The 25,863-nt window shown below is 44.8% G+C and overlaps 1 protein-coding gene and 2 non-coding genes across 5 annotated transcripts in view; all 3 read left to right on the top strand.

Moving 5' to 3' along the window:
• The window catches only part of LOC126249838 (matrix metalloproteinase-2-like), a 935,541-nt gene that overhangs the window by 826,920 nt on the left and 82,758 nt on the right, over window positions 1-25,863 (top strand). The window lies entirely within an intron of this gene.
• Window positions 15,363-15,435, top strand: Trnad-auc (transfer RNA aspartic acid (anticodon AUC)). Its single transcript has one exon. It is a non-coding gene; the product is annotated as a tRNA-Asp (tRNA).
• Trnaa-cgc (transfer RNA alanine (anticodon CGC)) lies at window positions 16,940-17,012 on the top strand. The gene has a single exon. It is a non-coding gene; the product is annotated as a tRNA-Ala (tRNA).

The following is a 25,863-nucleotide window of genomic DNA, read 5'->3' as shown; positions in this document are numbered from 1 at the left end:
ACACAGGAGGTCGGGGGGGGAGGATCAAAGTTGATAGGAGGGGTAGATGCAGGGGAGGAGGACATCATCAGGGAGGGGGAGCTGGCGGAAGCCACCTTGGGAGAGGGTAAGGAGGGTTGAGAGATGGAGACCGGGTGGGACGTGGGAATACAGGCGCGGCAGCGGGCGGGGGTGGGTGAGGATCGGGGAGACGAGCGGGTGAGGAGGGTCGAGTTTACGGGAGGTGTACAGGATCCGTATCCTTTCAAGGAAAAGGAGGAGGTGGGGGAAGGGGATGAGATCATACAGGATCCGCGTGGGGGAGGGGAGACGGATGCGATAGGCGAGGTGGAGAGCATGGCATTCAAGGATTTGGAGGGATTTATAAAAGGGAGGGGGGGGCGGAGATCCAAGCCGGATGGGCATAACAAAGGATAGGGCGGATGAGGGATTTAAAGGTGTGGAGGATGGTGGAGGGGTCCAGACCCCACGTACGGCCGGAGAGGAGCTTGAGGAGACTGAGTCGGGAGCGTGCCTTGCACCTTTCACCTTCGTGAACAGTTTAAGATAGCACGCCACTCTTAAAAGTGTAATGGCGTGCTGAAAAGTAATGCTTCTGAATTTTTTATGAGAAAATGCCATTCAGTGTTCTACAACTTTATTCTCCATGTTTATTGTTCTCACTTACTTTTAGTGCCAGTATACAGGGTGGTCCATTGATCGTGAGCGGGCCAAGTATCTCACGAAATAAGCGTCAAACGAAAAAATTACAAAGAACGAAACTTGTCTAGCTTGAAGGGGAAACCAGATGGCGCTATGGTTGGCCCGCTAGATGGCGCTGCCATAGGTCAAACGGATATCATCTGCGTTTTTTAAAAATAGGAACCCCCATTTTTTATTACATATTCGTGTAGGACGTAAAGAAATGTGAATGTTTCGGTTGAACCACTTTGTTTATTCCCATTGGGCTTCGGTCGGTAACATGGGCTCGTTCAAAACATACTGCAGTATTCAGTTGGAGACTCTTAGACACAAACGTGATTTGGATTTCGATTATTCTTCCTTTATCAAAATGAAGGGAAGTATTCTCTGTTGCACAGGTTCAGAGTTCAATATGTTTTGAAGAGACTGAAGGGTAAGTGATACCTTCAGATTTACAAATGTAGGTTGATAGGTTTCTTTCCTTCGTAGTCTTAGTTATAAGCAAAAACGTGATACCTTCAGATTTACAAATGTAAGTTGAAAGATTTCTTTCCTTCGTGGTCTTCGTTATAAAAAGTTGTTGCTCGTAGTGTTTTAGATCTTTTCAGTGTAAACTAAGTAAAATGTACCCTCAAGTGTGATTTGAACAGCATAGTGCTTTTGTAGGTACGGTCGTACCGGAGGCGCTATACGCTCAGCATCCTCCGACCTTTGAATCAATATCTGTTATAGAGGCTCACACAGTTTAACATGGTTCCTCAACTGTAGTACAACTTACCATTTCTCACCTATATGCAGATACCCGCCTCCGTGGCCATGGTTGTGTTTGAACGTCATGAATGAACAGTGGTCGGGGATAGAGAACTCACGCGACAACTCTTGGACATTCACACGTAGTCCTGCACGTCCCCATCAGTGTCGGTGGCACATGTTACACCTCTATTCGCGCATCTGGCTGTCTTCTTCAACCTTAGCTGCGTACGTGCCGGCCTCCGATGCACGCGCACCCCACGTCCGAAAGATTCCTACATTCAGTTACTGCGCAACGTGCCTTGCAACAACGTTGAGATAAAGTATCCATTAATGTTGGACTACGGTGTTGCACAACTTTCATCAGCCGTACCTCCCGACATCAGTCCGAGTGACATGCTCTCGCGTCGCCTGTGGAAGATTCGCCACTAACCATTGTTCACATGCGATTGATTTGACGGACGCTCCTTTGCGCTCTACCTGTCATTCGGTGGACAGTGGTGCCCATCGACTGTCCTGTGTTCGTGTTCGTGCAGTTTGGTAGCTGGGGCTGCAAATGGTCGCCTGTTTCATCCGCGTCCCTCCATCCGTAGTCGAACCGTACGCTTTCATTCGCCCGGAAGTTGCGTGTTTTCCTGTAGCAAAGACTCATGCGGTAGTCTGGGTCAAAGTACGGTCGCCTACCTTTCTGAATACGAGGTCAAATCGTCTCGGTCTCTGGACCCTCCTACAGAATGTATATGCGGTGATTGAATGAGGTCCACGCTACCGCCCCCTATTTCGCCAGTTACCCCGTGGTGTTTCGAGCGATCCCCCGTTCAGCAGGAACGTGCCTGGCGCAGTTGGCCCTACAGCTGCCGAGGGCACTTCTAACGCCCCCTCGCGTTACTTCAGGCTTCTGGCGGGCGCAGCGCCTGCTACCGCATTGTCTTCGTTTTCCGTTTACCCCCTCCCTTGCCTGCCAACCACTGCTGTGACCCACGATGGAATTTCATGATTACAACTACCTCCTTCCTTCACTGTCACTTCTTGTCGACTTCCGGTTGCTTGATGGCGTTGGGGACGCCGTGGCCAGGCCTCGTGTGGTCTCCCCTGGCCCCCACGCTGCCATCTAGCTGGAGGCGCTCCACACGTGCTCATCTCCCATCAACCCTACCTTCCATCCGCTTAAAAGGCACGGCCGATTTCCTCCATTTCCTTTTTCTCGCGTTATCTGCAGACTTGCTGATTTTTTTTAAATAAAGTGTTTTTATCCCACTCATGTTCCCAGGTCGCTAACGTATTCCTGTCCGGTGACGCTCGACTCAGAGTTACGCCAGTTCGAATCCTAGCGGTGGATGACGATATTTTAAGTGGCAGTATTTGGCTGGAGGCAAAGTGGCAGCGTAAACTTCCCCATCAACACTCTTAGCGCCAATAAAAATGGTTCAAATGGCTCGGAGCACTATGGGACTTAAGATCTAAGGTCATCAGTCCCCTAGAACTTAGAACTACTTAAACCTAACTAACCTAAGAGCATCACACACATCCATGTCCAAGGCAGGATTCGAACCTGCGGCTGTAACAGTCGCGCAGTTCCTGACTGAAGCGCCTAGAACCGCTCGGCCACCAGTCCGGCTCTTTGCGCCAATATCCTGCATTAAATTTCAAACTTGTCCGCAGTGTGTGAAGATTTGAGACTTCAGAGCATGCGAAACGGCTGATGGTGGACCGCCTGTCGGAAGGGGTCATTTAGCTTCGCGATCCCCTTGATACTGTTCGAGAAGAGCAGGCAATGTGGCGGCACAAGATTTCACACTCTTCCTTCTCTCATCATCATTATCATCATCATCATCGCAGAACACAAACATAGCGCTACCCTAGACACAAATGCATTATACTCACCTACACTCCACAGACACACATATGACACAAATATCACATATTCATAAGGAAACGGGAGAAAAACGCCCTTCCCGCGAGCTGGCTTAGTTCACCCCGTGGTTTTCGTAACCGTATGACATTTCCCATTTTTTACGTATGCAAATCATTGCCAGAAGTGAAAAAAATGAGTGAAAAAATATCCAATTATTAATTGTATGGATTTTCACTATCGCAGATGTCTAGTTGCGGTGTTCTTCTAATTATTTACAAGCAGGCTGTGAATTTTACACACAGACCTTTTACGAGACAGTCGTGTTGGCGCATGAGGTTCCAGGGAATTTCATAGCGAAAATAAGTCTTAAAGAAGAAAGTTAATTCGTTTCTCTCGCTGAGAATTCTAAAACTGGAGTAGGTCGATACCTCCAGATTAGTGTGTGTGTGTGTGTGTGTGTGAGAGAGAGAGAGAGAGAGAGAGAGAGAGATTTTAAGGCACTCAACAGCGACGTCATTAGCACCCCTGCTATACTAGTCCGAGACAAATATGATTCAAACAGTGACAAATAAGAACACACGAAATATAATTTCACTTAAAGTTACAATAACTGTCTCATTTTCTCTCACATTCACCTTCTCCGTCATGCACGGCCACGAAGATAGTAAGATTTTTAACTTGAAGAAAGTAGATGTCAACAGCCGTAACTTTATTTAATAATTTTACTTGGCATTGTCGTTAGATGTGAAAAGTCCATGCCGACCGGGAAGTTTTTAGAAGTCTGCGGAATCCAGTTGGCTATAGTGTTCCCTATAATAGCACAAACGAGTAGATGAGTTAGGTAATCAGTTATCTAGTTTCGTGTATACGTGCCTGAAGATGATACCAATTTGGCACCGAAATTGGTAACTGAGTATAATTGTTAAATAAAGTTACAGCTAATGGTATCTATATTCTTAAAGTCTTCGGTCAGCCGCAGTCATCCACACAAGATGCAATTACAGGGGTTTTTCACTTCCTCAATCTTAAAATGGGCTAGTAAACTTCTCACTAAACTATGGGATACTGAAGAAAGTCTCTGGTCAAAGGCCCCCCCCCCCCCCCCTCCCATTAGTATATCATATGAATCACGTTGTCGTACGAAAAAGTCGATGGTTTATCGTTTCAAGTTCTCTCCGCCATGCGTTGCTTCTCTTGTGGCGTAAATATAGAAACGGCTGCCGAACTTCCAATATGGGCCCTCTCGACAGCAAAAAGTGAAGCCGAACAGCGTTTCATTTCGGCGCTCAAACGCTCAGCCCCATTGTCTCGCGGCATCCCGTGTCCCCCATATTCTGCCGCAAAATAGGATGCGGCCAGCCTGCCAACTCATAGTTCTCCCCCCACCCCTACCCCTCCCTCCCTGACGGCTTTTCCCCTTCCGCTGTGTCGCAGACCGGACGCGCCCGCTCGTCAGCCAGTGCGGCCCGGCCGTTGCGCAACGGACGGCGCGGCTGTCAGCGTCATCTGCTCGCCGCTAATCTGCTGTTTATTGCGCAACAGTGTCGCCAACTTGTGCCCCACAAAATACCCGCAGGCTCGCTGCGGGACCTCCGCTCCACAATAGTGGTATTATCACCACATTCCCCGGTACGGTGGAAGAATCGCGAATCCGCATCACACCAACACGTGTCCTGTTCCGTGTCAGGGGCCTCGTTAATGCTATGCTAATGGTTCGTCGTTCCAGCTTACGTAATGTCGCGTCGAATGCACGCAGTGTACGCTGCTCTATCTCTTCCGTGCTGGAAGGACATGTGGTTTACGTAACATCCTGTAGCAGTTCCTCATACAAAGCTTGGGAAGCAAAATTGAACTTTGTTCTTATGACATTATTTGCCAGTACAGTAAAACTCTTTCGAAACTCGGCAACAACATATTCAAGCAGTTATCGTGAAACATGAAGAAGTCACTATTTTCCTGTGTATCTCGTTCATTTCTAAATATCGCCTTTCTCTCGCTAACGGAGTTCTCCTTACCGCTTTCGGGTGTACAGTGGTTAAAATCCACGTCCGCGTATGCAGGTTTGTTTTTCCGTGTATTCCGTAAATCTCTTAAGACAAATAGTGAGATGATTCCTCTAGATGGACCGACAACCTTTTCCCGCTCGATTATGTTTAGGGAGTTTTCTACCATTCACTGTGTTTCATCTGGGCACCTGCAAGACATCGTCACAGGAGCCGTAGTTGCGTCTTCAACTGCTAGGCTGAAGAAATTTGGTAGGTGCCCAGATGAAATACCGTACTGGTTGCACTCCCGTAACATCGAGTACTCAATACATCCAGAAAATTTCGGTATCCACAACCTTCCCCAGTATTCGCCCATACGAGAAAGTGCTCAGAGTCCAATGACCACGTTAATCCCTACCCTTCATCTTCCTTGTTTCTTATCTTTCATTGTAAGTCGTAATATGCCGTAACGTTTTAGTTCTGAGCATAGTATGTGACGGTACGCTCGTGTTGGTAAGTTTCGAGACGTACAGTACATATCTGGTGCAAAGAAGAAAGGAGAAGTTCTGTCGACAAAGAAGAGATTAGCAGGTAGGGTACTGTTAAGATTGTCAGATCAGTGTTCTGCCCTAAACTCTAAATTATTCCACAAGGTTGTTGACTTAAGGCACAAGAAATAGTTAATGGCGGGTTGTTTGTTGAAGAGTGCCGCTAAGACGGAGCTCAGGAAACGCAACCTTACAAGCCAACATCGCGTTTCATCCTCTCGCTTCTGTCTCGTCGCCAGTACCACAGGGTAGAGCTGCACACATAAAACGGCCATTTGTCCTTGTTAACAGTATGATAAAGAGCGCACCTGCTAATTAACAGTTGAAGATAATGCCTTAAGCTGAACAAAGTGCGGTAAACTTTAAATTTCTATCTACATTGGACGTCTGTCTTCTGTGACGTTTACTAAGTGGAGCACGATAACCGCGTCACAACCAGAGCCAGTTTAAGGCCCTAGCTGTACAAGCCGTCCCCTGTAGCTCCAAGCCGAGCGGTCTAGGGCGCTGCAGTCATGGACTGTGCAGCTGGTCCCGGCGGAGGTTCGAGCCCTCCCTCGGGCATGGGTGTGTGTGTTTGTCCTTAGGATAATTTAGGTTAAGTAGTGTGTAAGCTTAGGGACTGATGACCTTAGCAATTAAGTCCCATAAGATTTCACACACATTTGAACTTTTTTTTTTTTTTTTTTTTTTTTTTTTTTTTTTTTTTTTTTTTTTACTGCTCGTTCACGGATAGCCAGATAAGGCGACCGCTCGCGATAAGTGAGAATGCGGGTTCGAGTCCCGGTCCGGCACAAATTTTCATTTTTGTCATCCCATTCTACAGTTGATAGTATTCTTTATTCGCAGTTGCGAATTCATTTGATCTATTGACAGTAGCCCCAGAGACGAAGGCATCCACATAATGGTGAGGCCTCCGCCCCTGGCCCGGTTGTGTGGTCCGGCGTGGCGCTCTTTATTTGAGTGCCAGCGGCCGCTCGATACGCGGGTTCCGCCCATCGTCGTCGCCACCGGAGTCTGCAGCTACGCAGCGGCGCCTGAGCGCCATCCGGCCCCCACCTGCAGCGGTCACCTGCTAAGCCGGCCGCGGCGCCTCGCTTTCCCACCCTCCCGCTTCCCGCACTCACATCATTCTCTCAACAGTGTAATTTACTTTCTTTGTTGGATACATTCTCAAACCTCACCTATCTCACATTATTCCGCTTAGTTTGCGTATAACGTCTCTATTCGATTCAAGCCGTTGCGAAATCACTGAAAATTGAAGGACGTACGTTTACGGCACTCGGCACTGAATATAACCTGTTGAACAGCATCAACCCATATCTCGTATGCAGCTGTATGTGTACGCTGTTCTGTGGATTTACGTGGAAAATCTCAGAAATACAATTATCGAGCAAATTTTAGGTTTTCTATGTTTAATTATATAACAACTTACGAAAAAGTCAGTTTTGGACGTCCAGTTATGTAAGGAGAAAATACGGAAAAATTCGAATCCATTGTCCATACTAAAATGACTGGTCCGCGGTAGATGCAAACCGGTTTTTTTCTCCTCGGGACGTGCCTATAAAGCCATTTCAATAGTGAAATGTCAATTATTACGATAGGAACGTAAGGACAACAAAACGCCAGCCCCCGAGTGGAAAAAATATCCGACCGGACCGGCAATCGAACACAGGCCCCTTCAGGTAGCAATCTGCCTCGCTACCGCGCAGCTACCGAGGTGGACGGGACTGACTGTTCATAACTCAGTCCTACGCTCAATGCTTGATGTTTTGTTACCGTCATTGCCAAGGTAATATTTACCTCTTTAGAGTCCTTCTGAGTATGCTGCCACACAATCTTATAAAGTACTTAAAATAGTAAATTATTAAAATGATAGATATATCGGTCATGTTACAGCGTTCAAAAGTCAGATCTTTTATTACTTTAGCATTTTACGTATTTTACAAGATAAAAATGTAAATTTCGTGTGACTAGGGCCTCCCGTCCCCGTTCGCCGGGTGCATGTCTTTCTATTTGACGCCACTTCGGCGACATGCGCGCCGATGAGGATGAAATGATGATGGTTAGAACAACACAACACCCAATCCCTGAGCGGAAAGTATCTCCGATCCAGCCGAGAATCGAATCCGGGCCCTTAGGATTTACATTCCGTCGCTCTGACCACTCAGCTACCGGGGACGGACTTTTATAAGATAATGCGGCAGCAACCGAGACGTCGACGCCGGCCACGTAAGCCTACATATTTATAATAGTGGGGTGTTTTGCTATTGGTTTTTGCTACCCCCCCCCCCTTATGTTAGCCATATGTGTAGCTTTATCGAACGGAAGACTGTTATGAGGTAGTGTGATCCTTTTTGCGATACGGAAAAGAGTAGAGCGAATGAAATTAAGGACGGAAGAGAGTTAATCCCAGTGTCAGCACAAATACTACTCCACTTGAACAGTACCCGGGTTTTATTGAGGTTACCGTCCCCGCCGGCCGGTGTGGCCGTGCGGTTCTAGGTGCTTCAGTCTGAAACCGCGTGACCGCTACTGTCGCAGGTTCGAATCCTGCCTCGGGTATGAATGTGTGTGATGTCCTTAGGTTAGTTAGGTTTAAGTAGTTCTAAGTTCTAGGGGACTGATGACCACAGATGTTAAGTCCTATAGTGCTCAGAGCCATACTTTTTTTTACCGTCCCCATCTGAGGCATGGATATCCACACATCACCGCAAATAACACAGAGGACCGGTTCGGAATTTCTCCCCGGTAACTACTGATCTAATTAGGAGCAATTGTTCTTCACGACCATTCTCACCCCTGATCGGCCCTCATTTCCTGATTAGGGTTCGAACCAGAAACTTCGGAGTGACTTAGTGACCTAGACAACGGAGTTACATTGGGTAGACCTTAAAGTAAGTGACGAAGCAAGGAAGCAATTGGGAATTGTCGTTTCCAAAGCATGCTGAGAAATGCTCAACATTGCCCCCAGTGACCTTATACACAGGATAGGCAAAATAAAAGGGCCCGTAAAATACTTTGCGCTCGTTAAGATACGCAATCTAACATCCGTACCCCCGGTGGACGATTTGGTTGCCTAGCTTAAGTATTATGAAATACGTATTTTCCGTATCCTTTTGTTTTGTACATTCTGTACGTATTCGGTAATAGCGGCACTCAGATTTAGACCACATTGTTTTCATCAGATTACCCCACGCGAGGAGATGGTTCCCCTGTCAACTCTGCAGCCAAATAAGTTGTTTGAACATGTCTGAAAAACTCCTGCCTGCGGTCCAGAATACTTGATGAATGATATCAGGAAGAAAACGCTCCGTATCACCTCAGTCCACAGTGGCTGTCCAGATTGCATTCTGCCAATGTGTTTGGAGAGGGTCTACCATTGAACGAACTGTAAAAACAAATGGTGGACCTGTCATTCCCCCCCCCCCCTCCCCAGGCTTCCAGTCCCTCACTCCTTCCACTGCGACACCACTTTTAAAAATTCGTATTCTTTAAGATCTGTAGTTTTTCATCAAGTATGCTAACACTAGGTCACCTATTGTTTGTAGGAGCTGTATCACGGATAAATATTCGTGTATGTAACTCTTCCAGCGTAGGAACATATATGTAGCCGCGTCTAAGACAAAGTAAGAAATTCGACGCACTGGACATTACAGCACAGCCATTGTAGTACCTCCTTTGCACAGCAACAATTAAAATTTTATGTGCAATTGGTCCACTGAACCTCTTCATTTGGTACGTTTTGACACTGACCTACCCATAATTTGTTTTTCACTTAAAATTACAGTAATTGAATTTGACTATAGTGAGACTAATGGCAACGCTACGAAACTTTTTAAAATCACGTAATTTATTTACATCATCTTACTTAATGTTATTCGTGATGACCCATCAGTGCTAGAAAGAAAACTGATTGTTGAAGATAAATACATAAATAAGCGTGAAATTTTCTTGATCGGATTGTAAAGGAAGAAATATTACTCATACCAATTAAAACCTTCATATTACGCGAGAACGCAGTTTCCGAATAAACATTTGGCGAAATAGGAGAACAGTGCATTTTGAGAGAATCGACAAAATAATGTCATCAGAAACAAAACAAAACAGAAAAGCAATACACGCAATAATATTATTGCCAATCAGAACTGATGGATAGAAAGTTAAAAAAAATTAAAAGAAACAGTGCTTTCTTCACTATCCCATTGTAAATTTACTGGAACGTAGCAATAAATGTCGCTGTTCATTGCACACTATTGACTCCATTTCTTTCTTAAAGCTTGCGGTGTAAGCGGCAGTAATATTCTTTCGTTGTACGGTTCTTCTCTCTGAAGCGCGACAGGTGAACGTTTTCATTTCCTCGACAGAGAATTCGTTGCAGCGGTGTCTTAGTCTTACCACGGCGGCCCATATTTTCCGCGTCAGAAGAGGCGGATATGCTTGAATTATGTGTAAGGCGGAGTTCTTCAGTTTGGTCTGCTCCGCGGTCGATCCAGCTGAATATTTCCTAAGACACGGTACTTTATTTGGAGGCCCGGGTTAGCTTCTGCAGGACTATGGATTCAAGAGCCCAGTCAGGAAGCACGGCCGATTCGTTAAACATTTCTGAGCCACAAACCAGGGACCGGCTGCCTCATCTCATACGAAGCAAAGATGACGCAAAGTAGTCCTTCAACAAACGTCACACAATATCTTTGTGGACTGATAATTTATCCATGTTAAGCCGGTTGATTATCATCATCACTCGAAGATACCAGCTGGTTCGAATTCTGGTGCTAGAAGAAATGTGTATCGGCAAGAGAAGCTGAACTAGAGCTGTAAGGTTCACCATCGAGATGCTAAACGTTGAATCTCTTACCTCACGACGTTGCCTCGTGGATACAGGGAACTGCCATTGCTGTATGAGCAGCCCCCTTAGTGACAAAAGGCGCAGGTCGGATGTTTGATGCTGTTTCATAAGAGTCTGCAATGTGCCATCACCGACTCTGTCGTCATAGTCATCATCATCATTGTTTTCGCGAGCTGTAACACGGATAAATATTCGCGTCGGTAACTCTTCCAGCGTAGGAACAAATATGTAGCCTCACCGAAGACAAAACAAGAAATTTGACGCACTGGACAACATCACAGCACAGCCTCATACGGAGCAAAGATGACGCAAACTAGTCCTTCAACAAATGTCACACAATATCTTTGTGAACTGATGATTTATCCGTGTTAAGCCAGTTGATTATTACCGTCACTCGAAGATACCAGCCAGTGGGATTAATGTATTAACAGATACGGCAATTACTTCCAAATAGTTAGCTTACTTTTTTGCAACTGGCTCATTTTCATTTGACTGCCCCTTATAGTTTTGACCAGCTCTTTCTTCTGTGGGAATATTTAAAACTAGTAAAGTAAGTAAAACGGCCATATCTAAAAAGGTATTGGTTTTCAGACACACGGTTATCTAATTCTACAGGCAAATCAGACTTACGTGCTTGAAAGAGGGTTCATGGGGTCACCTTCACACTAGCCGGCCGCGGTGGGCGAGCGGTTCTAGGCACTCCAGTCCGGAACTGCGCGACTGCTACGGTCGCAGGTTCGAATCCTGCCTCGGGCATGGATGTGTATGATGTCCTTAGGTTAGTTAGGTTTAAGTAGTACTAAGTTCTGAGGGACTGATGACCTCAGATGTTAAGTCCCATAGTGGTCAGAACCATTTGAACCTTCACACTATTTCTCTACCATTCCACCCTCGAACAGAGCGTTGGTTAACACGAACCCTTAAATCATTCCGTGCAAGCTCTGATATCTGTTATTTTTTACAATGACATTTCTCCTTATGTATGCGGGCGGCGTCAAAATATTTTCCCATTCGGAGAAGAACTGTGATGACTAAAGTTACGTGAAAATCTCCCGCCGCAATGAAAAACGCCTTTCTTTTAATGATTGCCACACCAATTCGCACATCATACCCGTGACACTTTCCCTCCCTCCTCTTTTCCTCTTATATAAGGGCAGACAGACGAAAACGAGACAGATGAAAAAAAAGTAAGTAAATCGTTTATTATCTAAAAGGAATCGCCAAAATTGTTAGCACATTTATCCGACTGTGAGACAAGACGATCGATACTTTCACGGAAAAATGTTTGCGGTTGCTTACGGAACCATAATTATACCCAACCGCGTTTCTCTTGGTCCGAAGCAAACCAAAGTTCACGAATGTCTATCTTCATGACTTCAGAAATATGGAAATCGCATGGGGAGAGATAAAGATATCGGGACTGTGTGGAGGATGTGTAAGGGTCACACACCCAAACTTCTGTGTGTGTGTGTGTGTGTGTGTGTGTGTGTGTGTGTGTGTGCGTGCGTGCCTGCGTGCGTGGGTGATGTGTGCGTATGTACGTACGGAAATAAGGTGAAGCTGCGAGCAGTAAAGATAATGGACAGTGGACGCTACATGCGTAGTGTCCGAAAAGTTGAGAATTTGGTTTGGACGAAAAACGTGCTCAGGTAGCCGAAGCAGTTAAGGCAATCACCACTTGTGTAAAGCGGAAAATCCAGGTTCGAGTACGGGTCAAGCACAAATTTGCACTTGTCACAAGTGGATTTATTTTACTGCCTGACTGCGGCTGAGGTCTGAGTTTCTCTAACTTCTGCTGCGCAGTCGAAACAGTCTTGGGAACATGTGGGGAGCATTATCCTGCAACAGAATGATGCCGTCCGTCTGCATTCCTGGGCGTTTGGACTTCACGGCGCACTTCAGTTTTTGCAGTGTCCACGCACAGTTGTGCTTTATGGCGCCGTGTTCCAGTAAGTCAATGGCCAGAGGATCCTTGCAGTCAAAAGAAGACGTCACGACCTTCTCAGAGCTGGCACGCCTTTTGATTGGACTACGGCGAACAAGTTCCGCTGGGAAGCCTTTACACATCCTCCACACAGTCCCAATCACTCCCCATACGATTGCTATATTTTTGGAGCCCTGAAGAAAGACATTTGTGGCCGTCGACTTGCTTCAGACGAAGAGGTGCACATCTAGGTATAAGAACGGTTTCGTAGGAAACATTTTTCTATGTAGGCATCGACCATCTTGTCTCGCAGTGGGATTAATGTACACTACAGGTCATTAAAATTGTACACCACGAAGATCACGTGCTACAGACGCGAAATTTAACCGACAGGAAGAACGTGCTGTGATACGCAAATGATTAGCTTTTCAGAGCATTCACACAAGGTTGGCGCCGGTGGCGACACCTACAACATGCTTACATGAGGAAAGTTTTCAACCGAATTCTCATACACAAACAGCAGTTGACCGGCGTTGCCTGGTGAAACGTTGTTGTGATGCCTCGTGTAAGGAGGAGAAATGCGTACCATCACGTTTCCGACTTTGATAAAGGTCGGATTGTAGCCTATCGCGATTGCGGTTTATCGTATCGCGACATTGCTGCTCGCGTTGGTCGAGATCCAACGACTGTTAGCAGAGTATGGTATCGGGGGGTTCAGGAGGGTAATACGGAACGCCGTGCTGAGGCCCAGCGGCCTCGTATCACTAGCAGTCGAGATGACTGGCATCCGCATGGCCGTAACGGATCGTGCAGCCACGTCTCGTCCCTGAGTCAACAGATGGGGACGTTTGCAAGACAACAACCATCTGCACGAACAGTTCGACGACGTTTGCAGCAGCATGGACTATCAGCTCGGAGACTATGGCTGCGGTTACCCCTGACGCTGCATCACAGACAGGAGCGCCTGCGATGGTGTACTCAACGAAGAACCTGGGTGCACGAATGGCAAAACGTCATTTTGTCGGATGAGTCCAGGCTCTGTTTACAGCATCATGATGGTCGCATCCGTGTTTGGCGACATCGCGGTGAACGCACACTGCAAGCGTGTATTCTTTATCGCCATACTGGCGTATCACCCGGCGTGATGGTATGGGGTGACATTGGTTAGACGTCTCGGTCACCTCTTGTTCGCATTGACGGCACTTTGAACAGTGGACGTTCATTTCATATGTGTTACGACCTGTGGCTCTACCCTTCATTCGATCCCTGCGAAATCCTACATTTCAGCAGGATAATGCACGACCGCATATTGCAGGTGCTGTACGGGACTTTCTGGATACAGAAAATGTTCGACTGCTGCCCTGGCCAGCACATTCTCCAGATTTGTCACCAACTAAAAACGTCTGGTCAATGGTGGCCGAGCAACTGGCTCGTCACAATACGCGAGTCACTACTCTTGATGAACTGTGATATGGTGTTGAAGCTGCATGGGCAGCTGTACCTGTACACGCCATCCAAGCTCTGTTTGACCCAATGCCCAGGCTTCTCAAGGCCGTTATTACGGCCAGAGGTGGATGTTCTGGGTACTGATTTCTCAGGATCTATGCACGCAAATTGGGTGAAAATGTAATCACATGCCAGTTCCAGTATAATATTTTTCCAATGAATACCCGTTTATCATCTGCATTTCTTCTTGTTGTAGCAATTTTAATGGCGAGTAGTGTACTAACAGATATCGGAATTACTTCCAAATAGTTTGCTTACTTTTTTCCATCTGGCTCATTTTCATTTGAATGCTCCTTATAGTTTCCACCAGCGCTGCCTTCTGTGGGAATATTTAAAACTTGTTAATCAGCTTGTTTAGTAGTCTACATTTTTCCATTGTCCTCACCTGCTGCTTGCTGACGGGTGTACGTCGCATTGAGATTTGTTGCATACCACGTTAGAGCCGCGGGGGTTTCCGTCACACGTGGTCGCCTGCCAGCGGCGGCTAGCATCCGTAATGGCTGTGCGGGGCGGGGGTCCGAAGGATACGGCGCCTGATGACGAGGCCGCGGGCAACGTCCGCAACGCCGCGCGCTGCGCTGGGAAGCGGCGAGGCGAGGCGAGGCGGCGCGGCTGCCAATTGAGGGCGACCCTGGCTAAACGCCGGGTCAAGTGACCGCCACGTCACCCGCTACACAGCTCCGCCAAACTGCCACAGATTACAGCCGCCGGTAGCCTGCTGCTTCAAATACCGTCCCTACTCGCTAACGCTACAAGAGACGATAAACTGCACTTGCCCGTTATGTTTACGTAGAACGTCGACGTATTGTAATAATAACTACAGTTACTTGTTGAGATAGTAACATAATATTGTGATAGCATCATAATATATTCTCGGTGAAACTCACGGTTTACTAGAATTAAATATTTCCCTGAGACATTCAAGTCCCTTTATTATGTACGACAATGATCGAAGCAGTCGAAATGAATAAAAATTTGTGCTGTGGTCGGGACTCGAACCCGGGTCTTCTTGCTTTCTAGCTCATCATGCTTCGATCATTATCGTAGATAATAAAAAGAGATTTAAATGTCTCAGGGAAACATTTAATTATAAGATCTATAAGATCACCAGTGGTACAAGGACGACCCATTACGTCCAATGCTGGGGTGCTTGCCAATATCGGAGAGCCCTAGCAGTAGTGACAATATATAAGGGAAAAATGAATTGAAGTTTCTGTTGGGGAGAGCACTCAGCTTAGGTAGTTCGTGCAGCAATAATGACCATTGTGCTGTGGTAGTATAATGGTTAGCATTTCTGCCTATCAAGCTTGAAGACCTGGGTTCGAGTCCCGGCCGCAGCACAAATTTTAATTCATTTCATGTGCTTCGAATTTTAACGGTTTACTATTTTCTGAGTTTGTAGCCAAACTGTCATTTTGTCTGTACACGATATTTCGCCAAGTTTCCATTATCAAACCGTGACCGTGGTACGCCCCGCGTCGTCCTAGTGACGTTTCCCGGGACCGTTAAACAAATAAACGATCAAAAAAGTTTCAAAACCAACAGAAAGGTTATACCAGAGCGTAAAAAAATTTAAGAACCGACCAGCAAAATGCCATAACACAAAATCTGTCACTAAATAGGTTTTCACTATGGGCAAAGAGAGCACTGGAATGTCTTCCGATGGGATTTAACTGAAATGAGTGCCGCATTCCATATTTTACTTCAGCTGAAGTCTCTGTAATGATTTTTTGGGTGTTGTAACTCTCTTTATTTTCCATTCCTGCTAAGAAAAACTGGAAAGGACTTCAGCTCTGTGCAAGATATCGTTTTATAGTTTAGTTGCTATCAATACAAGTGGGATTTTTGTTTGTTTAATTTCTCAAAAAATGGCTCCAATGGCTCTGAGCACTATGGGACTTAACATCGGAGGTCATCAGTCCCCCTAGAACTTAGAACTACTTAAACCTAATTAACCTAAGGACATCACACACATCCATGCCCGAGGCAGGATTCGAAACTGCGACCGTAGCGGTCGAGCGACTCCAAACTGAAGCGCCTAGAACCGCTCGGTCACTCCAGCCGGCTTTAATTTCTCACATGGCCCTGTAGTTGTGTAGGCTGGTAGCTTTATACGTACCATACAACGTACAGCTTCTGATAGTTCTTTTACGTTGCTGTCTTATTGCTCTTGCGTGTCACGTGTTAAAGTACTTATTTCTTTTACTGTTACCAATTCTTGTTGTTACAAACGCAGTAGATATAACTTATCAGCAAAGGTGGAAGAAAAACTAACTACAGGTCTTCAAACACTGTCTGCCTATTATGATCACAATTACCTGAAACCAAATCCCTCTAAAACACAACTGTGTGCTTTCCATTTACGGAACAGAGAGACTACAAGGAACCTAAACATAACCTGGAGAGGTCAAAAACTGACCAACTGCGATACCCCAAAATACCTGGGAGTAAAGCTAGACCGTTCTCTCGCCTTCAAAGTCCACTCCAAGGACACAAAAATGAAAGTCACTGCCAGGAGCATCATTATTCGGAAACTGACAGGTAACAATTGGGGCGCACAACCAGATGTTCTTCGCACATCTGTATTGTCCTTATGCTTCTCCGCTGCTGAATATGCAGCACCCGTGTGGCAGAACTCCAACCGTGCCAAACAAGTGGACTTTGCCCTTAATGAAACAGGACGCATCATAACTGGCTGCCTGCGGGCAACTCCTATTAATAAAATATATCATCTCAGGGGCATAGCACCTCCACATATCAGAAGAAGAACAGCAGCAGAAAAAGAGAAGCGGAAACAGGAGACAGACCCAATACCAACATCCAAGATTAAGATCAAGAAAACCGAGCGAGGTGGTGCAGTGGTTAGCACACTGGACTCGCATTCGGGAGGACGACGGTTCAATCCCGTCTCCGGCCATCCTGATTTAGGTTTTCCGTGATTTCCCTAAATCGCTTCAGGCAAATGCCGGGATGGTTCCTTTGAAAGGGCACGGCCGATTTCCTTCCCCATCCTTCCCTTGCGCTCCGTCTCTAATGACCTCGTTGTCGACGGGACGTTAAACACTGATCTCCTCCTCCTAAGATCAAGAAAGAGCTTCCTCCGTTCAACAGAACCACTTTTAACGTCACCTGCCAGTCGTCGAATACACCTTGGGGTAACTCACCATCAGAGAGGTACTGCAACAACCCAAAAGAAGAGCCTGCTAAAAGACGTCACCTACCATACAAAACATGGAAGGTCCTCAACAGGCTGAGAACTGGTGTATCCCGATGCAAGATCAATTTGAAGAAATGGGGTTTCTCCCCAGGATATGAACTATGAGAATGTGGCGAACAGCAATATCATCAACACCTGCTCAACTGTAGGAGCCTCCCAGCCCCATGCCCCATGGACGATCTGGTTATCGTCAATGATACAGCAGTTTAAACGGCGGAATTTTGGATGTCATATGGAATTTAATCATGTACTTATATTGTTTGTAAATTGATGTCTATCGGCTTTATATGTATGTTATGTTCTGGACACGAGTAAGATAAATCAGCAAAGCGCGAGAATTCTGCCTTCATTTCGCATGTTGTTATAGACATAGCTATATAGTACAGCTATACTTATGACATCATATGAAATGACGGTTACAATGTATAGCTATAGCTGTAACAACACATGAAATGGAGTAGAAACCTTGCGCTTTGCTGGTAAATTATGTGTAGCTATACACTGTGTAGCTATAGCTGTAGCAAGTAGAAACCTTGCGATTTGGTGATAAATTATGTCTAGTGCGTGTGTAACAGCTAGCACTGAGAACAGAAGAAATAAGTTCTTTAATACGTTACAAACAAGGGAAGAAAGATCGTACGTAAAAACAGCCGTCACGTACAATGTATGGTAGGTATGAAGCTACCAGCAAACACAGATAATAGCCTCATATGAGGAACTTAATAACCAACTGTCCCAGTGGAGATAGCACATAAAGTGCTAAACCATACACAGATAATAACAAAACTATGAAACTGTGTATTGCATAAGGCGAAATTCTTCCCAAGTAAAGCCTTTTTTCCTGTTGATTAAATTACCCATCACTCTAGACTGGATTGTCTCCTTTAATACAGTGTCCCAGAAATGCATCGCATACCCTACGATACTTTCTAGAGAAGAAAATTTCTTTAGCTACCTGACCAAGACAACTATGGAAGTTTTCGAAGTCTCCTGTACACAGAAAATGACAATTCGGCTACAGAAACCGAAACTTGTAATCAACACAGATTTTGTTATTCAACTTCCCTTCTTTTCTTTCATTTAGTTATCCATTTCATGAGTCGCATCACCCTGAATACATTGCTTATTATTTCGGGGCTGAATGGCACTCCAGTTGTCACTTCGTAAATAAGCGAAAAAGATCCTTGTGAAAATTTCGCCTTTAGATCTTTAATATTTTACTCTGTGTTCGTATTTTAACTGCCTATACCTCACGCCTCTAGGACGAATGTAAGCTACCGCCCAGCATTTGCAAAAAAAAAAAAAAAAGTAATTTACATGTTCCATATATCATAGTTGCGACCTCTAGATATGAGTCACTTTTACAATTACAGTCCACCCTCTCAGCGGAAAACATTGACACACAACGCCCGTTTACGTAATTTCCTATGCTTTTTAAACGTGCTTACAGCACTTTTTACTTACGCATGTTCAATGTCTCTATCTCTCCCTTCCTTATACATATACATATACCACACTACCACACACTCAGAAATTGTTCCATAGAGTAAAAGAGTAGTCAAGTATGTGCATTTTCAGTTTGTCTCTGAACTTAACTTTATTATCTACTAAATTCTTTAGATTACGCGGTAGGCGGTCAAAGCTTTTCATGACTCAGTACCTCACTACTTTCTGTGCCACTCCAAAGCTGATTCATGGATAGTATATTTCACTCCTCCTCCTAACATTTATGAATGTTACTGTTGTATCTAAGCTGTGTTTGTTGACAGCAAACTTCATAGGGAGTAAATGTGTTGTGAGGGTGTTGCCAGTACTCCTAAATGTTTAAAGATATGTGTGCCAGAGATTCTAGAGTGGTCAGCGCTCATTATCATTGCGAAACGCTTCTCTGCAGCAGACAATTTCTCCCTCATTGATGAGCTACCGCACAATATGATGCCAAAAAACAGTAGCGAAACAAAAAAAGGAAAGTCAGCTTGTGACATTTTCAGCTTCAACATCTGATATTACCGGTAACGGAAAAAATGCAGAGTTTAAAAGTTTACTGTAAGCTGTAACATGCGACTTCCAGTTCAGACGCTTATCAATATAAACACCTAAGAATTCAAAATAGTCTGTTCCAGTTACTGATTTACTCGTGTGCGTTATACCTAATGATGTGGTCAAGCCTTTCGTATTACTGAATTGCATGTATTGTGTTTTGTCTGGATTCAGTGACGGTCCACTTGCAGAGAACCAGTTATTAATTTTCAAGAAAGTTTGTTCGCATGTCCATGTGGCCTGCTCTGGCTGGGCGATCAGTTGTTAATCCACTGCACTGATCAAATTGTCTCGTGAGGGAACGTACTGCATATTGAACTGTCTGAGCGTGTTCGTAATGCATTGACTGGAAATAATGAACGTTGTTTTCTTTCTGTTGCGCCCTCAAACACTTTCAGTGATTTGGTCTCCGACCGGGTCTCAGGCTTGAAAAGACTGCTCCAGGAAATGTGCCCCATTACTAGTAGACAGAGAATGAGACTATAGATGGAAATACGCCGCTGAACTACAGAGAACCAAAAGGTCAGCTGTCAGCAAGCAATTAATGTGTACGGCGTTTGAAATAGTGTTAATAAAAACACTAACATGAAATCAACACTTAACATAACTGTTACAGTAACGATCAGTACAGATATGAAACTGGTACCTAACAGGTGATAAAATTCTTCGTAATTGGGTTCTGTTACTGTATTACAAAGATCACCCCACAACACGTTTGACACTGCCGACAAATTTCATGTCCTCAAGCTGACTCGTGACTCACGTACTGTCTTCTGACCTTACTAAATATGGTAGCGTCACGGAGTCTCTGCGAGGTATAAGACATGCGTTCTATAACAATGAAACGGTTAGTGCGTTCCAGTCTCGTCTCTCAGAACAACAGTTTTTCCCAGAGCAGCATATTTATGAGAAGACAACTTACGTTGGAAAACAGAAGTTAAGCAAATGACCAGTTTTTTTTAAAAGTCAGATAGTGGAAACATTGACTCACCTGAAAGTTGGGTTGAGTCCATAGTAATCACGATAACCTGACTCTGACCTTTGGTATTTATACGAAGTGTAGCAATGCGTTTTCGAAGATACTGACATTCAAACCTTGTCAACGGTCAGCAGGCCCGCTGGTGAACCCGGTCTGGGCGCACGTGTGTGTTTTGGGAAGAGGCTGGGGGGGGGGGGGGGCGGAAGGGGAGGGGAGGGGAGGGGCTTGCTGACATCGGATCCTCCGCATTCCCGGTGCTCACGCACTCACGCAGGCACGCACACGCATAGCACCGCCTGCGGCGTCTCCGCACCAAGCACCACGTTCGTTTCCGGCTGCCCCCGGCTACAGACCGTAGCACGGCGCCCCAGCGGTTGAATGAGAGGGATAACCATCGCGTTGTGCGTCAAAGGGTAGCTTTCACCAACTCCGCCGACCGATAACGCGCTGTCTGTGTTTCTGCGAGAAGTCAGTGCTTGGAGACTGACGCGAGGTGTACCACCCACAGATGTAGTGCCTTTGCACACTGCCTCCGAAAAATTCGGGTGACTGCTGGAAACAGAATTTGCTCTTATCTCAGGCATATGTTAAACGATTCATATTTCGTCGAGGACTATAAATTTCATTAAGTGGTAGCCTCGACTAAGTCACCATTTCCCCTGTAATTGGTTTAACTGGTACTTTATAGCCACAGTACTTGTTAAGAAGGGAACATGTATCAAGTAGGTCGAAATATGTGTATAAGAAACTTGTACAAATCCCAAGGCAATTCTTGAATGTAAACCGGGATTTACAATACTCATTTTACCAAGGTTTGAAGCTCCTCTTCTCGTTCTTCCCTGTTTGCCATTTAAAAACTGACTTATTTTGGAAATCAACATCTCACTGAGTGTATTGCCAGAAGTGTCTGCTCAGATCACATTTCGCCACATTTTGAGTAAGTGCATGTGAGGTCAAGTAGTGAGCGGAAATTTGTGAAGAACCGAGTGAAAGCAATGCACTAAACAGTAGCTGATTGAGACACCAACCAGGGACACGAAACTGGACGGAAAATTATGTAGATCACATGCTGTCAAAAAAAAGAGATGAAAACGACCACTAAAATCGATGTTTAATAATACAGTTCAATTAGCGATGTAATTTTAAGAAAATAAAAGTTTAACCCACTGAAGATGACACATTGGTGTCGAAACATATCTGGGGAAATATAAAAATAAACTAATTGTGCTTGCATAAGGCTGATTCCCAAAATAATCCAGGGGATTTACAAAGTACACAATAGTGTACCAAGAAGTCAAAGACGAGTCACATCACTCTTCTATCCTTTATTTTTGTCCTTGGTTTTATGACAATACACAATTTGTACATATTAACAAGAGTAATTTCGATAGTTACCTGCATAAAATGATACACAGAGACTAATAACATTACTGCGATTGCAGAGGGAAACGTATTAAATTAATTTACAAAATAAGTAACATATCATAAATTTGTAGTAAAATTCGCTGTATTTAGACTCTCCTCAGTACTGATGTAGACGATGTTCTACTGATAAGAAAACTTAATTTTAATGTCGGCCTTCAGAGTGAATTTCCTTCACGCATGAATCATATTACACTAGTGACACAAAATATAGACTTAATAAAGACAATTTTATGAACGAAATTTATTAATAACGTTTCAAAAATGTCAAAGGGAAGGAACACCCAAATACGACATTGCTGTGCCTGTGTCGTTAATAAGAACGATGCGGCGACTGTAGCCATTATGAAATGCATGAAATGTATTCGCAGTTGCGAATAAGAACAACCGTCAGCTGTATAGGTGAATGACAACGAAAATTTGCGCCGGAACGGGACTCGAACCCAGTTTTCCCGCTTTGCGCGAGCGGTCACCTTAATCGCCTCGGGTATGCTGTACTCCTACACACAAATATTTCTCGTACAGTGGAGGACTCTTAATCGAAACTCGTTGCCTGATATCGGCGGATCAATACGATATTGCACTGCCTGTGTTATTAAGAACGCTGCAGTGTTCCTTCCTACTACCACTCGATTAGCTGAAACGTCAGCCACAAAGCAATTTTCAACGGAGTATAATGCGTTTGATTATTTACGCTGTATACGAAGTATAATAATAATAATACATTGAGTGTAGTCAAAGTATAGAAATATTTGTGAAACAGATTTAGACCAAGCAAGAAAAATCCACTGCTGGTGATGCGGACATCGCTTCGTTGTGTTACACTTGGGACGGTAACAAATGCCGCAATTCGTATACGCAGGAAGAGGAAAAGCTCTGTTCTAAACGCAAGGTTTTACACCCAATGTTATTTCCCTCCCCTCCAAACGAGTCCAAAAGGAATAAGAACGTCCATGGCTATGCACTTAAACTCTCCTTCCGAACAGAGATCGGCGACCGACCGCCGTGTCATCCTCACCCAAAGGCGTCATCGGATTCGGATATGGAGGGACGTCGGGTCAGGACACCGCTCTCCCGGCCGTTGTCAGTTTTCGTGGCATGGAGCCGCTGTTTCTCGGTTAAGTACTTTTCAATTGGTCTCTCAGGGGTTGAGAGCAACGCGCTTGCCAACAACTCACGACAGACATGGAATGACTTACTCTTCATAAATGACTTACTCTTCATAAATGACTTATTCTTCATAAATGACTTACTCTTCATAAATGACTTACTCTTCATAAATGACTTACTCTTCATAAATGACTTACTCTTCATAAATGACTTACTCTTCATAAATGACTTACTCTTCATAAATGACTTGAGCAAGGATTCAGAGAGATTCAAAGGCAAATTTGTTTACAAGACGCAGACTCGACAAATGAATACTCTCTATAAGTGACCTCTCCATTAGATAAATATGATCATCAGACAAAGGAGAACTTTGCGAACTACTTTCATTGATGTCCATACGACATATTAAGACTTTTAATTAAATGAAGGGAAAAACAGCGACAGAGAAACACGATGGCTGAACACAATCTATTGGTCTAGACCGGCAGAAAAGAGGCAGCTGAACTTGGCGTGCCTATTCGACCAGCGGGTGCCCAAAAGCAGTGTCTGGTGCTACCAGTCAGTGAGACCTTATCGATAAGAGTGTAATTTAATCCAGAGCACTAGTATTCTGTTTGCTAATAGAAATTGCCTGTTATTACCTTTTCTCTCCCGCCCCCACCCATATCTTCTTTGTTAGGTAATTATTTAAGAAAAATCCCCCCCTCCCCCCCCCCCCCCCCCCGACTCTTACTGACTACCTCTAGGTTGACTGCCAACTTCACTAGCGAGTATTAGTATCTTCTGTTACAGAGTCAAGTATTCATATTGAGCATCTTTGTACTCCAAAGAATAAGGCAAAAAAGTCTCATGATTTCCTTGGATAGTCATTGGTAGATATAACGATGCCATTAGGAGTACAAGTTTTTCAGAAGCTGAAATAGCAGCAGCAGTGGACGCGCCCTTTAGCAAGGGCCGGCAGAGGGCGCCGAACTGCGCGGCCCTTGCCCTGAGGCGCGCCCTACGGGGGTCGTGTTCCCTAGCAACCGCCGGAAGGCTTTTTGCTCACAAATTGGCTTTCGCCCACTACGAAGACGCCGCCGTAGGCAATCTCCCGATCTGACAGACTGTTTCCGCCTGTCGCAGATGTAAGACGTACGGAACTAAGGTATGTGGCCATCTGCGACCAGTCTGTATTTCACTACAGAAGAGACGTCAAAGGAGAGTTTTCGATCAGATGCTGTAATGCTTCCAGAGCAATTCAGAGTATCCTGACTGCATTTTCGAACTTCATAGGAACCAAAAATTTCTGGGTACGTGCTTTCTTCCTTGCAGGACTGTTTTAACAGTAAGACAACACCGTCAGGCGCGAAATACGAGTGGTCGACTATACTGCGCGTCCGGAACCGCGCGACTGCTACGGTCGCAGGTTCGAATCCTGCCTCGGGCATGGATGTGTGTGTTGTCCTTAGGTTAGTTAGGTTTAAGTCGTTCTAAGTTCTAGGGGACTGATGACCACAGCAGTTGAGTCCCATAGTGCTCAGAGCCATTTTTGACTATACTGCGCGAACTTCCTTATATTCACAGCGGCCTTTGTTACGATTGTAATTTGTTAAATCTTGCCTTGGCAGTCCCTTCTGTGGCAGCGGTATATTCCTAGTTACATCACTTAAAGCTGGTACCTGTTGACGCTTTGAAAGCAGGCTTTCTTGGGACATTTTGGGTCTGTCTTGAACGTCTCTGTGACACTCTCCGACGGTCTAACAAACCTGTGATCAATCGCGCTGCTCGTTTCTGTATACGTTCAGTATTCCCTGTTAGTCCTATTTGGTTAGTGTTCCACAAAGTTGAACAGTATTCTAGGATGGATCGCTTATGTCATTTGTAAAAGATGTATTCGCCTCGTGCTGAGGCTCAGCAGTTGTGACGGAACCGGGCGTCCTTTTTTCTGTATTTTGAACTGGGTTTATTAAACCGCATAGCCAAAAACTTGGTACAAATATGAAGTTGTGTATACGTAGAAGTCACTATGTAAATAGTCTGAGCCGGCCGCGGTGGTCTAGTGGTTCTAGGCGCTCAGTTCGGATCCGCGCGACTGCTACGGTCGCAGGTTCGAATCCTGCCTCGGGCATGGATGTGTGTGATGTCCTTAGGTTAGTTAGGTTTAGCTAGTTCTAAGTTCTAGGGGACTAATGACCTCAGAAGTTGAGTCCCATAGTGCTCAGAGCCATTTTGAACCATAAATAGTCTGAATAATGATTTTAATTCATTTTACAGTTTCCGTATAAGTTCAGTACTTGGCTAAGGAATCTTGACATATCAACTACAGACAAAATAGAATATAAAAAGTAGAACTCAAAACTGATTGGGAAGCACACATCTCGAGATTAAAGTGATTATAAAACCACAGACAGAATATCAAATTTCATATATACACGTTACTATCTCGACGAAAGAAAAAAGGGCGTCTGTAGTCTGACGATCTTCATTACAAAATAAAAACAGGAGCATTTGTTGGAAGGGCACCTTCAATTTCGCAAGATTTTTCAGTAGACGATTTTGCAGTGCTTCGAAGACATCACAGGAAAGCTGTAACTGGTTTACATCTGCTTAAGCCGCGCTTCCCTTAAACGACGTCGCTATATACATTTGCTGCCACTGGAGTGGACGATCATCGATGGGCCAAGTGGCGGAACATGTAAAATTTTATCAATGGACTACAATGTGGTGGTTTCCAGCCTTTGACTTACAAGTTTGGGAATCGTAACTAACGAATATACTAATTTTACATATAAAAATTGAACTGTTTAAACACATTTAAATTTCATAACTGGTAGTTTAACATTGAGAGGAACATAATAAAGTGGAAAAAAATAAATTTTGATAACACTGGGAAACGAACCTTGGTCCCCAAATTGCCAATCTGCATATTAAACCACTAGGTCACGCACAGTTGCGACAACGGCTCCTCGAAAACCCCGAATGCTGTACAGTTGCACATTACAATACACGCACTTTCGA

This window comes from Schistocerca nitens, chromosome 1 (genome assembly GCF_023898315.1).
Source record: "Schistocerca nitens isolate TAMUIC-IGC-003100 chromosome 1, iqSchNite1.1, whole genome shotgun sequence".
In the NCBI taxonomy this organism is placed as follows: domain Eukaryota; kingdom Metazoa; phylum Arthropoda; class Insecta; order Orthoptera; family Acrididae; genus Schistocerca; species Schistocerca nitens.
Note: the sequence above shows the minus strand (reverse complement) of the source record. Positions and strands in the feature narration are given on the sequence as shown.